Genomic DNA, 13824 nt, shown 5'->3' with positions numbered 1-13824 from the left:
CTCTTAAACTATCCTTTTTAATAATAAAATACTAAGTATTGTTTCAAAATTAAAATAGCTTCTCCAACACCCAATTGTTTCTTTCAAACAAACTCTTAAAACTTGATATTCTGATGTAATAAAACCATTATATAGTTAGCAGAGTAAAACAATCAAGAAAGTGAAGAGAAAATCCACAGAATGGGAAAAATCTTCACCAGCAACACATCTGACAGAGGTTTAGCATCCAGGATATATAAAAAATTCAAAAAGCCACAAAGAATCAAGAAAACAAATGACCCAATTAAAAGATGGGCTAAAGATCTGAACAGAGAGTTCTCAAAGGAAGAAATAAAGATGGTTAAGAAGCATCTTTTTTTTTTTCTGAGTGTTGATTTATTATTCTAAAATTTGAATTCAGGGACTGAGAGAAAACTCATTTATCTACCTAATTGTGAAAGCCTATCTTGAGAAAGGAGCCCAGCAGCAGTCAGCTCACAGTGGAGCTTGGGGTGGGTACATTTTCATAGAGGTGCTGCAGGACCAGGTCTGTCCACTTCATCTCCAGCTCCTTCGCAGATTCTATGGTACCACCCACCGCTTTCTTGTTCCAGCTCAGGGCACTCATTCAGTATTACTGAAACATCTTTGTAAGGCAGCTTGTTTTCTCACCAAGAATCATCAGTCAAATCCAGGATCCTTCCATCTCTTTGTACTTTGCAGTTCATTTTCCTGAAGCTTTGATCTTGTCAGAGCCACAGCAGGGATGCTGGTTTCCTCCAGACCCTGCCCTCCACGCACCTCAGAAACATCTTAAAAAGTGTTCAACATCATTAGTAATTAGGGAAATGCAAATTAGAACCACCTTAGGATTTCATCTTACCCCAGTCAGACTGGCTAAGATCAAGAGAAGAAATGATACCAAAGCTGGAGAGGATGTGGAGAAAGGGGAACGGTCATCCACTGCTGGTGGGATTGTAAACTCATGCAACCACTATGGAAGGCAGTGTAGAGAACTCTGAAGAAAACTAAAAACGATCCTACCATATGACCCAGTTATACCACTCCTTGGCATATACCCAAAGGATCATCCTGTTGCAGAGACACTTGTACAACCGTGTTTGTTGCTGCTCTTTTCACAATAGCTAACAGATAGAAGCAACCTAAGTGCCCCTCAGCTGATGAGTGGTTAATGAAAATGTGGTTCATTTATACAATGGAGTTCTATTTGGCAGTAAAGAAAGATGAAATAATGGAATTTGCAGGTAAATGGGTAGAACTAGAAACTGATCTACTAAGTGAAATAACGCAGGCTCAGAAAAACAATGTGTGTTCTCTCTCCCTTATATGTGAGTATATATCCTGATACAACTGCAGGAACCAGGAAAATGGAAGAGGTAAAGGGAAAGAAGGAACCCGATAGTGAAGAACAGTAGAAGGCAGGTATTACCAAGGTAGAAATGTGTAAAATGGGGGTATTTAAATAGGAGGAGGAGAGGAAGGACTATATAAGGAAATATGAGGATAAAGGGGAAGAAGGAGCTCAAGAGAGTTGGGACCATAGCAGACAGGAATTATCAAGGGAGAAATGAGGAAAATGGGGACACTTTAAATGGGGAGGGTGGATAAGACAGACAGACAGAGAGAGAGAGAGAGAGAGAGAGAGAGAGAGAGAATAAATAATGCCTAGCTTAGTTCCTAGCTAGAAAAAAAAAACAGAGGGAATCATAGTAGTCCAAAAATCTACTGAAAAATTACACTTACAATATCTCTACATGAGTCCAGTCCATGTGTATAACTGAAGGCTACGTAACAAGAAACAGTGCCAGACAGGAGAAACCTTCCTTTGAGTTGTTGGACAGGGTAGTCCAAGAGACTCCCAAAATTCCACAGGTTATGGCCACAGCCTTTGAGTGCCTCCCAGAACTTGAAGTTAGAACCCTACTGCTGAAGACAAGAATTACTTTGGACACAGGATTTGAGGCAATGGAGCTGGAACTGGCCTGGAAGCCACCTCCTCTGAAGGCTAGGTCACATAGCTTTGGAGAGCACTATGCAAGCTGCTAAGGGAGAACATCAATCGATGGTACAATCCCAGCTTCAAGGCCCAAAAACCACACCAATGACCAGCACAGCAAATGACATTGGTGCAGTAGAGGCACTTTTATCTTGGAGATAATCAATAGCTACCTAATTGGATTTAAGCCCACTCAGTGGGAGGAAACTCAATATGCTACTATAAACTTAGCTAAATACACATAGCTGGAGACGTCATAGATCTTAGAGAAAACCTCAAGGCTCTCATATCCCTAGACAAATATAATTTCTTACTATCTGCAAAATATGGATCCTTATATTTATAGACAAGTATCTCAGTCAAAGAAGCTTCTTTTTCAACAGAGATTAGTATAGTGTTCCACACCTGGTCACACACAGAGATTGTCTGTGAATTTCTTAAGCCTAAGTGGCACATTGACAATGAAACTTCTACACCTAAGGCTCACAGAACATAGAACAAGGAATGAAGAGAACATGAATGCATCTTTCAGTTCTCATCAATGAAGCTCTTTCATGTAACAACAGAGGGCCAGGAACACAAAAGGTTACAAATGGCCAAAATATAGAGAATAAGAGTCTACGGAGTTTGGGTCCTTATACAGATGTCCTATATTAAAATCCACCTACCTAGGACTCAGAGACCATTGAAGAAGAGGGGGCAGAAAAAGTGTAAGAACCAGGGAGGTGCATGGCTGTATGGAAATAGAGTTCTCCAGGCTCCTGAGATCTTCTCATATGATCCTACAGCAATAGTGTCAACATGCACAAGACCCATGCAAACACAAGCTGACAAAAACCCAGCACAGAACTGTGGAAATGGACAGCAGGCCCAAATTTTAGTCAGAGAATTATTGGCAGCTGATTACTGCTGGGTGAGGAAGAGCTGATCTTCTTAAAGGAGAGGGCAGGGTGGATTCTAGATACGCTGACTAGACCTCAGTGGATGAACTTGAATTGAGGGACAACTGGGGACACTAACTTGGCATGATAGGCCTTAACACAAATGACAGAATATATGAATTCCACTGGAGGTGTGGGGGGGCTTTGGGAAAGGGCTAATGAGTAAGGAGATATAAAGATGATTAAGAAAAGATGTTCTGTGTGAAAGACACAAAAATTCAATAAAAATTAAATAAAAATAAAATAGGGTATTTGAACAAAAAAAAAAGAAAGACAAACTAGGTTAAGCTGGACATGGTGGCACATGCCTATAATTACAGTATATGGGAAATTCAGGTAGAAGGATTGTGAATCTGAGGCTATCCTGGGCTACTCAGAGAGTCTAAAGCCATTTTGTCTCTATAATGAAACCCTGTCTCAAAAACAAAAGTAAGGGACTGGAGAGATGGCTCAATGATTAATAGCACTGACGACTCTTGCAGAGAACCTGGGTTCAGTTCCCAGCATCTACATGTTGGTTTACAACCATCCTAGGTATGGTTCCAGGGGATCTGACACCCTCTTCTGACCTTTGAAGACATTGTACATGAGTGCACTTACACACATACAAGCAATACACTCATACACAAAAACAAAAATAAATAAAATATTTTCAAAGTAATTATTACTGAGTTGTAGTCATATTACACTGAAAGGATTTTCTGTTGGAAATGTTTTTTAGAGATTCTAGCCATATCAAGAAATATGCAGTTCCTAATAGTGGCAGAGAAAGAGGCAGTTTTATAGAGTAGGCAGAAGTACTAATTAGAAAAGATTATTTAGGGAGAAATTTGATAATAAATATCACAATATAAAGCTTGGCCTGAGGAGATGATCCAGTCAGTAATGTTCCAGCCATGCAAGCACGAGACCAGACCTCAGATCCTCAGAATCCACATGAAAAGCTGTACATGATGGCCCAGGCCTGTAATTCTAGTACTTGGGGCAAGGGTTGTAGATAGGAGGATCTTGAAGCTATTTGGCCATTCAGCCTAGACAAACTGATGAGATTCAGGTTCACTGGCAGATGCTGTTTCACAAAGTAAAGGTAGAGAGTAAGAAACTGAAAAAGTACCTGTCAACCCTGGGACTCCACATACATAGGTACCCATATTCACATGTACCTGCACACATGTGCACATGCCTATACACCAAGGATATATAACAGACACACAACATAACACATACACTAATATATGTGTATATATACACATATATGTACAACTTCTATAGACTTTGACTCAGTTGTGCCTCTTTCAGAGCTCATCTATCTGAAACAATCTTGCAAACATGAGAATAGACAAGTATGTTCACTACAGCATCATTCATGATAGTGAGTCCTAGAAATAATAGTGGTATTACTAGACACCATAAGCCATTATAATGAATAATTAATGCTCAAATAGATGAACATGATGGACATTTATCATCTTTCACTGAATAAAAAAACAGTTTATAAAGTAGTGTGTACAGCATCAGTATTATATGCTATAGTCTCATTCCAGTATTGTGTCAGGAAATGAAATTATCAATAATTTGCATAGGATAAATTATATGACAGAGGGCATATGGATTTCTTATTTTCTAGGTGAGGAGGGTTTCTGTCTTTCCTATTTATTTCCTATGACTCTCCACTATTATAACACAATTTCAACAAGCTTACCTACATTTGTACTTTTATAATGATAATTAAAAGTCAGTATGGTGGAGAAATACTGTAAAGAACATAAAAAGTTGTAGAAAGCATATATTTTGTGGAAAACTAGCTTGTTAAAAATTTTCAGTAATTTTCCAATTACTAATATTTGTGGGAGGTATTCTTATGAGGAAAATCATGTAGGTAAACTTCCATATCTCTTGGTTAACAATATCCAGCATCTTAAGTCATTTTAAGAGCATTAGTAAATATATCTTGTCATCTTTCTTTCTTAATCAGATGTTAAAGATAAACAAATTGGCTCCCACTCCTGCTTTAAAAATCCATTCATGATCCTTCTTCCTTACAAACTTAACTCCTCCAGAGCATACAAGCCCAAGATTCCCAAGTGAGGTCCAAGTACTTCAATTTCCTTTTGTGGATGTGGCCAGAGAGCTCATTTGTAAGGATGCTCCAGTGGATATCCTTTATTCTATAATTCCAAATGTAACAGCTATAAACTGAGTTTATAAATTATGGTGTCAATTTGTACAAAACACTGAACATGAACACTTGAAACAATGTTGCTCTTGTGGGTACAGTTTTTATTGGCACTGAAAACACAGGTGTAATGATGACTTAATTGTTCAGAGTTGAATTAAAAGGACACTTGAGGTATTCCCAGATAAGACTGTGGAATGAACCCCTCATTGTAAAGCAAGATTTCAGTAGCAATCAGTTTTCTAGTGTCATTCAAAATACAAAATTATGTGTCCTCTCACAAAATTGCAGAACTAGAAGAAATATTATAGTTTATTTAATTCAATTTCTCATTTTAGAGATGAGAACATAAAGTGAGAGAGCTCAATTATGTACTTGGTTGGACTCAAGTCTTCAGATGAAAGTGGTATGATGCCTAGGGCTTAGCATAAGCTGTGCCTGGGGCCCACGTAAGCAACACAGTCTAGTAGTCCAGACTGCAGTAACCCATCATGATTGCATTAAAACATATATCTCTTCAACAGCATTAACCTAGGATTATGTAAGCTTCTCCTGTAGCTGCTACACGAAGAGGAAAAGAACAAATCATGGGTTTTAAGCTGTCCCCTCAGTACGTAGCATAAACTGAAAATGTACTAGAACTCACCATGACCCCTCTCTATGGTGTTAGGAGAGATTCAGGTGGTAGAACTAATTCCTCTTTCTGTAGAAAAAGAATGACCCAAGCTTAGAAAATACGTAAATCCATGAGTGGGAAATAGTTTAGGAAGAGGCAGATGAGAAGATCAGGAGCAAGTTTTGAGATCATGAAATGTGGATGGAAAAGATGGGAGTGGGAATAAGGAGTAAAGACGTTTGTGTTTCATGTTGATGTACAAGGGAGAGCATCAACCCAGGACAGTCACTAAACAACCACTTCATTTACAGGAGACAAGTCAACCAGTCAGTGTCAGCCATCCTCTGACATCAGAGACTCCAGTGTTTGAATAGGCATACAGACAGAGTGACCGTGTGTCCGGGATGGAGGTTTTACATGGGTCCAACCACACAAGCTTCCATTTACTAAGGCTGGTATAATTTCTGTTACTGTTACATATCCAAGAATTAGTAACCGAGACCAATGCTAGCCCCAAATACAGCACCATTCCTCCAGGACACCAACCAGCCACCTGGTAGCAAATTCAGTATGCTGGCCTCCTTCCATCCTGTAACAGGCAGCAATTAATTTTGAATTAAAATTGAATCTACAGAAATATTCTAGACATGAACTTACTGCTCCTGACCCAAGAATCTCAGACTGTACCATTATCCATGGGATTACAAACAGTTGACTCGATCAACACAGGGCCAGATAGTATTGCATCATACTGACACAGTAGTTCTTAACCAGAGTCCATTCCAGAACCCAGACACTGTCCAAGTCCACAGACATTTTCAGTTATCATAGGAGGGTGCTACTGACACCTAGTGGGTAGATGCCACTGTTGTTGCTAAGCATCCTACAAGGCGCAGATAGTCTCCCTTATCTGGCCATAACTCACTGTTTCTATGAGGACTCTCTCCACTGTTTCCCACAAAGCCACTCTAATTTTCATTCCGACAAACAGTTCACAAGAGTTTCCTGTTCTCCAAATACTTGTTAACACTTGTCCATTGATTTTTGAATATCCTATCAACTTACCAGGTGATGTGTTAATATGGTTTCTGTCTGCATCTCTCTGATTATTAGTAATATTGAGCATTTTTCACCTATCAGCCATTTGTACATTATCTTTTCAGAAATGTTGCTTCCAGTCCTTTGGCTCATTTTAAAACTCATTTGTTTTCTGGCTATTAAGTTGTTTGTGTTGTCATATACTTTGAAAATTAACCCCTTATCATTTACATAGTTCACAAACATTTTCTTCCATTTGATAAGGTGATTCTTCACTCTGTTGACTATTTGTTGTAGAAGAGAATCACTTTATAGCAACAACGCCATCATGGGCCACTGATCAGGAGGTCCAGTGGTTCTATGACATCCCACATTATCCTGAAACAGTCAGCATTAAAGAGCAAAACAAGGCACAGATGAAACACAAGCTTGGAAATGCTGCGAACGGTGCTGCTTCTCTCATTACTGTCACTAAACACCTGACAGGAAGTCACTTAAGGGAGAAGGGATTTAATTTGGCTCAGTTCCATGATGAGGAAGACATGGAGGCCGGGACTCCATTCACGGTGGTGGGAGCTTGTTTCATGACCTGCTACATGTCAGCATAACAGAAAACAAAGCATATCAGTTTGGAACGAGGGTCACTGTAATGCTCCAGTTCTACATCTGCCAGGAATCCCCCACCTCCTAAAAATGCTGTAACTTCCCACAACAGTGAGATTTGCTGGGGACTAAGTGTTCAAACATGAGTCCGCAGGGGACATTTTACAACAGAAATATAACACTAGAGGCTGGAGAGATGACTCAGTGGTTAAGATCACTTGTTGCTCTGGCAGAGAACCTGGATTCAGTTCCAAGCACCCACATGGTGGCTCATAACTGCCTGTACTCCAGTTCCAAAGGATCTGATATGATCTCCTGGTCTCCATAGACATCAGACACACACGTGTGCATGCACATATATTCAGGGCCAAACATAAATTAAAAATAAATAAATTTTTAAGAATAAAACAATGTAACACTAGATAGCACTAGGCAAAGATAGGTATCATCTTCCATGACATAAAAAATACTCAAATCAATGACCATTGTATGGTGTCGTGCCTATCAGTTAAAGTACATAGTGCCTATTAGTTAGAATAATTATGCCAGCAATGGTTTCCAGGGTGTTCTCAGTTTTTCTCAGATTCTGACCTCTGTGTGTTTAGTGGCCCCATTTCCAAAAGTGAGAATTCCATCAAGCTATTATTTCTGCCTGATTATTTCAGATTCCAAAGGTCAAAAGACTCAATGGTAAGGAGGAAATACCATCCTGATAGAAGCAATGAAGAATGAATGTTAATATACTGGAGACATGTCCACTATTATGCATCTTTTGGTACTTCTTTGCACAGTTTTGAGGATAAATTGACAAAGTAAGTAGTCACAGTCTGACATGGTCTTGATGTTCTGGCATTTAGTCCAGTATGATTGTGGGTTACCCATGCAGGCAAATCATTACGACTATCACAGTGTTAACTATAAGAGCAGAGATTTGGGGATTAAATTGTGGAGGAAGGAGACAAAGGTTTATAACAGCAACTTTAGATCCAGCTACACCGGGGAGAGCTTTGTCAATCCCAATCACTTTATTCCATTAAGTTTATTCCAGGGAAGAAACTCATCAGGGTCTTGGGGCCATAGCACCAGAACTTAGGTAATAGGAACCAAGCTATACGAGCGTGTGCAATACTGCATGTTCTGCTACTGCGCCCAGGTTTGCCTTTCAGGAAGGAAAGACTAGTTCCCTCAACTGCTACAAGTATAGTTGGCTGGTCACTTTCAGTTTTCAGTTGTCTCCTGAAGTTGCATTACCCAAGACCACTCTTGCCCAAGAGTATAAGCTGCGTCCAAAGACTGGTGATGCAAATACAAAGGCTCAGCTCACTTGTCTAGTCGCAGCTGTGTCTGAAGGATCATCTTGATTCAGGGGAGGCTCAAGTTGTCACCACACTGGAGTTCACTTTCCCCTGTATCCAATTCTGGTTTCTTCCTAACCCTGCAATTGCAGATCCTGATATAAATTTCTCTCAAATTTTCTCTATTCTAAACCCAATCCAGTAAATTTTCTGAGAGAACCTAACATTCTATGTTAATGCATCCATTACGGTCCATTGTGTGTCAGCTTGACAGAATTTGAATCATTTGGGAGAAAGATTTCTAAGCAAATCTGTGATCCTCTGTATTATCTATACTGAGATTAGCCTCTGAGAATGTCTGTGAGGGATTGTCTTGACCATTAATTGATGTGGGAGACCCATTTTAATTGTGGGTCAGACCATTCCCTAGGCAAGGATCCTGCACTTTATAAAGTGGAGAAAATGAACTGAACAAGCAAGAATTCACTACTCTCTTCTTTGTCTGAAGATGTAATATGACCTGTTGCTTCAAGCTCCTGATACCTTGATTACCGCACCATGATGGAATGGACCTTGAACTGCAGGCCAAGATAAACTTTTTCTTCCTTGAGTTGCTTTTGTCAGGGTGTTTTGTCAGAGAAACAAGAAAAGAAACTGAGATGCCATTCACTTAAAGATTCACGGAAACGTTGCCAGAGTTTGCCAGACTTCGCTTCTTCCTTATAGCCTTGCCTTTCAGATGACTGTTCACAGATGACATTCATTTTCTTCTTCACTTTATCTGTTCTTTCTTTTTGGGAAAAATATTCTGTTGGGAGCCAGATTAGCAATGGTTAGGCAGCAGAGAGAAAAATAAGACACAGATTGTCCTGTCCAGTTTCTTCTCTTATCTTCATCAGGTCCCTTCTGATAAATGATGGATAAGAAACAGAATTAATCCACCAAATATTTGGCCTGAAGAATTTGTTTACAAAATGCAAAACTACCTTTGTCATCAGTCACGTTTACTAGAGCTTCTTTTCTTTCTTCTCCTTTCAAACACCTTGAGTTGTGCATGTCAGTGTGGATATCCACCATATTTAGGATGTCTCTAACTGATTTATTTGAGCTATTGGTGTAGCTATGCCTGATTTATGTTTTTTTCATTTCTCTTTCTGTATCTCATTTTATATTATGAGTGGAAGGGGCTGAAGTTGAGGGCCAAGACTAAGTGCTAACTGTGCTCATTTGTTGTTACAAATGGATAAACCTCACCAATATTACAGTTCCATTGCAATTATCAGCAAATTCTTTTCTTTATCAGTCTAAGATACAGCTTTTTCTATTCAGCAAATAAACTCAAATCATTCCCTTAAGTACAAATGCCTATAGAAAAACAATATATCAGACCAGAATAGATATAATTGGAATAAATTCTTCAATGATTAATAAAAATCTACCAGTAAACCAGCTGGGTGTACGTTTCCCTCAGGGAAGACTTTTAGTTATGATTTTTAACTTGATATGACTCCTCAGTTTCTTCTTTTTTAAAATTTTATTTATTATTATCGCGAGAGAGAGAGAAAGAGAGAGAGAGAGAGAGAGAGAGAGAGAGAGAGAGAGAGAGAGATTGTGTGTTTATTAGGGCCTCTGTGTGGAAGTCAGAGGACAACTATTTGGAGTTGGTTCCCTTCTCCCATCTTTATGTGGGTTCTGGGGATTGAACTAAGTCTCTGTGTTTACATCACTGTATAGCAAATGCCTTTACTCACTAAACCATCTTGTTGCCCCCAATTTCTTCTTTCATTTTGTCAATTTATAGTTATTAAAGAAAAGTTTAGTCCTTTCATATAATTTCATCAATTTATTTGGCGCATGCCTTTAATCCCAGCACTCGGGAGGCAGAGGCAGGCGGATCTCTGTGAGTTCAAGGCCAGCCTGGTCTACATAGTGAGTTCCAGGACAGCTGGGGCTCCAGGGAGACCCTGTCTCAAAAAGACCAAAAACCAAACAAACAAGCAAACAAACAAAAAATAAACAAAAAAATCACAGTATTTAATTTTTCATTTTTTTCTTATTAAATGTTTATTTGGGGTGTGTGTGTGTGTGTGTGTGTGTGTGTGTGTGTGATATGCTCCCAAATTACATGGTCAGGAATGCTGCTTGTGAAGATTATTGAGAGGTATCTTCAACTGGTTTCAGGGAGTTTCTTAATTTGAAACATTATTATTTTTCATAACTATTGGGGAAATTTGAGACAACAATTTTCTGTTCTTTAAACATTTCAAGCTTTCTCTACTTCTGAACACACAAGATATCACTTTTTCGTCACATTGAAGTTAAGTTGGCCATGTACCAACTTAACTTTTAAGCCAATTTTCTTTGGCTTAAAAAAAATGTGAACAAAAGAAATATGTGTCACCTCTTGGGCGAACTTTGCAGAGCCAGTGTACTTTACCAGTTGGCTTTTCCTTGATCCTGTGACTGTCTAAGTACATTAGAAAAAGATGCTTCCTTCTGCCAGCAGCCCCAGTGATTACGATGAGCAGACCCTCACTGCCAATGTCTAATTGGGTGATATGAGCAAAAATTTAATTCTTGTCATTGTAAATCAATCATATATTTGGGTTGACCCGAATTTAAAACGCTCTGTGTTCCTAGTAGGCAAAAATAGGAAAAATCACAAATTAGATAACATTTTCTTAAGAATAAAAAATAGTTGAACATATGGTCTCTGTCCTTGGGGGACAACTGACAGTTCATTAAAAGAAACAAATTCCCAAAGATGGTTCTAGATGGATCATGTCCATTTAGAAAAAAAGAAATCTTGAACCAGTGAAATGACTCAGCTGACAGAGGTGCTTGTTACCAAGACTCATGACCCAAGTAAGATCTCTGGTTCCATATGGTAGAAGGAGAAAACTTATTCCTACAAGTTATCCTCTGACAGCCACACATATGCATGGTATGCACACAATCACACACACACAAATAATAAATAATAAATGTAATTAAAAATCTTTCCCAGAAAGTATAATATGAAGGGCTTCTATGGAAAAGGTGATATTTAAACTAGGCTTGAAGATTAGAAGAGTAATGGTGAGAAATCAGTCACGCAGTACGGCTTACGTGGAAGAGTGAAGCTAATTTGAGGGAATGTTGCTTTGGCACCACAAGCACCATGGAGTTTTAAAGAGAGAAGAAATCTTTTTCTAGTTTTGCAAGATAGTTACTGTTATCATTATGTTTAGGATGAACTATAGGAGGTGCTAGTCAGTGAAGACAAGGAAGGGGGTATTGGAAAGAAGGAAGGTTGTTGTGTTACCTGGTTTGCAGATGCTTACACCTGCGACATAGCACTTGAAAACCTAGCATTCTTTTTTTTTTTTTTAAATTTAATAACCACATGATTAGAAGAAACATTTCATTATAGCTTTAACATATTCAGTAACAATTTCCAGAGCAAGGATACATCTCTTTCAAAAGTGGTTGTAAATTTTTAGGTTCACAGTTGAATTAATATAGTTATCCAATACTGAACTCAGTATAAACACTGTAAGAAATAAAATTGAGTTTTTATCTTTAAAGAAGATCTCCATTTCATTTTAAAATATGCTGTTTCCTACATTTTTAATGCTACTAACACTTAGATGTTTGCACATGTGTCTTTAATCACTATGTATCTGATTTTTGCTAGTCACAGTATACTCAGATCCTTGACACCTGAGTATGGATATAAAGTTATCAGGTAGATTTCAATGGTAATATTTGTCACCTCTACTAATTAACATGAAGTAAAATTTTATGCTCCCACCTCAATTATGTCTTTTTAAAAAAAATTGTTGATTTTTGTGTGTGTATATAATACAGAGCATCCAACACCCTCCCATAGCCTCCCCCTTTACACATACTGGAGCCCATATACTCTGTCATCCCTGCTACTGTCCTCTGTGTTGTCGACACCCCCAGCCATTCCCCAGTGTTTGTCTGTCTGTTGAATCTAGTCAACCTATCTAGAGAGTCTTGTTTTAGGAAGATCAGCTGTTCCTCATCTAGCAGCAATCAGTCGTCAATATTCCTTTCGATAAGATTGGGGTCTGCTGTTTGTCATATAAATATCTATAACTAGAACACTTTATCATCAGCTAACCACCCAAAACAGAATATTTTGTTTACTAAGCACTGACTCAATATGAGAATGTTTATCACTAAAACCAAAAGTAAAAACATAGATGTTGGAGGAGAGAAAAGTTGGCAGTACAAACTTCTGGGAATTGGGTTGGTGTTTTTTCTTTCTGCTGCACAATAGGCAATTGTGATTCAGGTGTATTTGTTTATTCTGATAGAAAAAATTCCTTCTACTGAGACAAAAGTACCATTATAAGGAGCTAGACAAAATCAACAACATTCTACTTTGCCACGACTTGCATGACTATAAGGGGGTCACATTCAGGATTGTTGATCAGACTTCCTTTGTCTCTTTAGAAAGGCATCTTGTGAATTGTAATACTTTCCCAGTTCTAAAGCACCATTGGCCCAGGCAAGGGTGTTGGGCCGGGGGGATGTCTAGAGATTTCTAACGTGGTCACTTGGAAAAATCCCTTCCTAATATATTCACCAGCACACCTTTCCTCCAGTTTTAGTTTTGCTACCTTTCTCTCTGTTTTCGATGTAAATGGAGGTACAATGTGAGCTATCTTCCTGCTGCCCAAAATAACTATATATTTGGGCAAAAATTTATAATGTTGGATTCTACTTTCAGCCAGGAAATGCAAACAAAGCTTGGAGACTGCTTGTTCCTTGACCCCAAATTCATTCCATGTTGCTATAGCATCACTCCTGAGAACATGGGCCAGCCCATTTTCCTCTCCATAGACACACTCAATGGGCTTTTGTCAGCTCTTGAATTATAGCATTAAAATTTAAACACTAAGGATTTAATGGGGGATTATTATGACACTCTTGTGCATTCTTTTTGTTGCTGTTAGCAACAACCCCAAGGTTAAAGAAAAAAAAAATTGCTTTCAGAGCTGCTGTTTTCCAAAAAGATGAAAGCTATACCTTCCATTTTTAGAGTTACATAAATGGAATTGTGTGTACTGCTGTTAACACAAATGCACTACTTATAGAAACTATCAATCCTAAATGTGAGTGCTTCTCTCCTCCATGTAGTTGAACCA

The 13824-nt window shown here is 38.5% G+C and overlaps 1 pseudogene; it reads right to left on the bottom strand.

Annotated features, from left to right (window-relative positions):
- Positions 1–469: 469 nt before the first annotated feature.
- On the bottom strand, positions 470–707 carry LOC103724961 (annotated as a pseudogene).
- Between the last annotated feature and the right edge of the window lie 13117 nt (positions 708–13824).

Source organism: Nannospalax galili, unplaced genomic scaffold (assembly GCF_000622305.1).
Source record: "Nannospalax galili isolate Female #2095 unplaced genomic scaffold, S.galili_v1.0 scaffold186, whole genome shotgun sequence".
Lineage (NCBI taxonomy): Eukaryota > Metazoa > Chordata > Mammalia > Rodentia > Spalacidae > Nannospalax > Nannospalax galili.
This window is presented reverse-complemented; position numbering and strand designations above follow the sequence as displayed.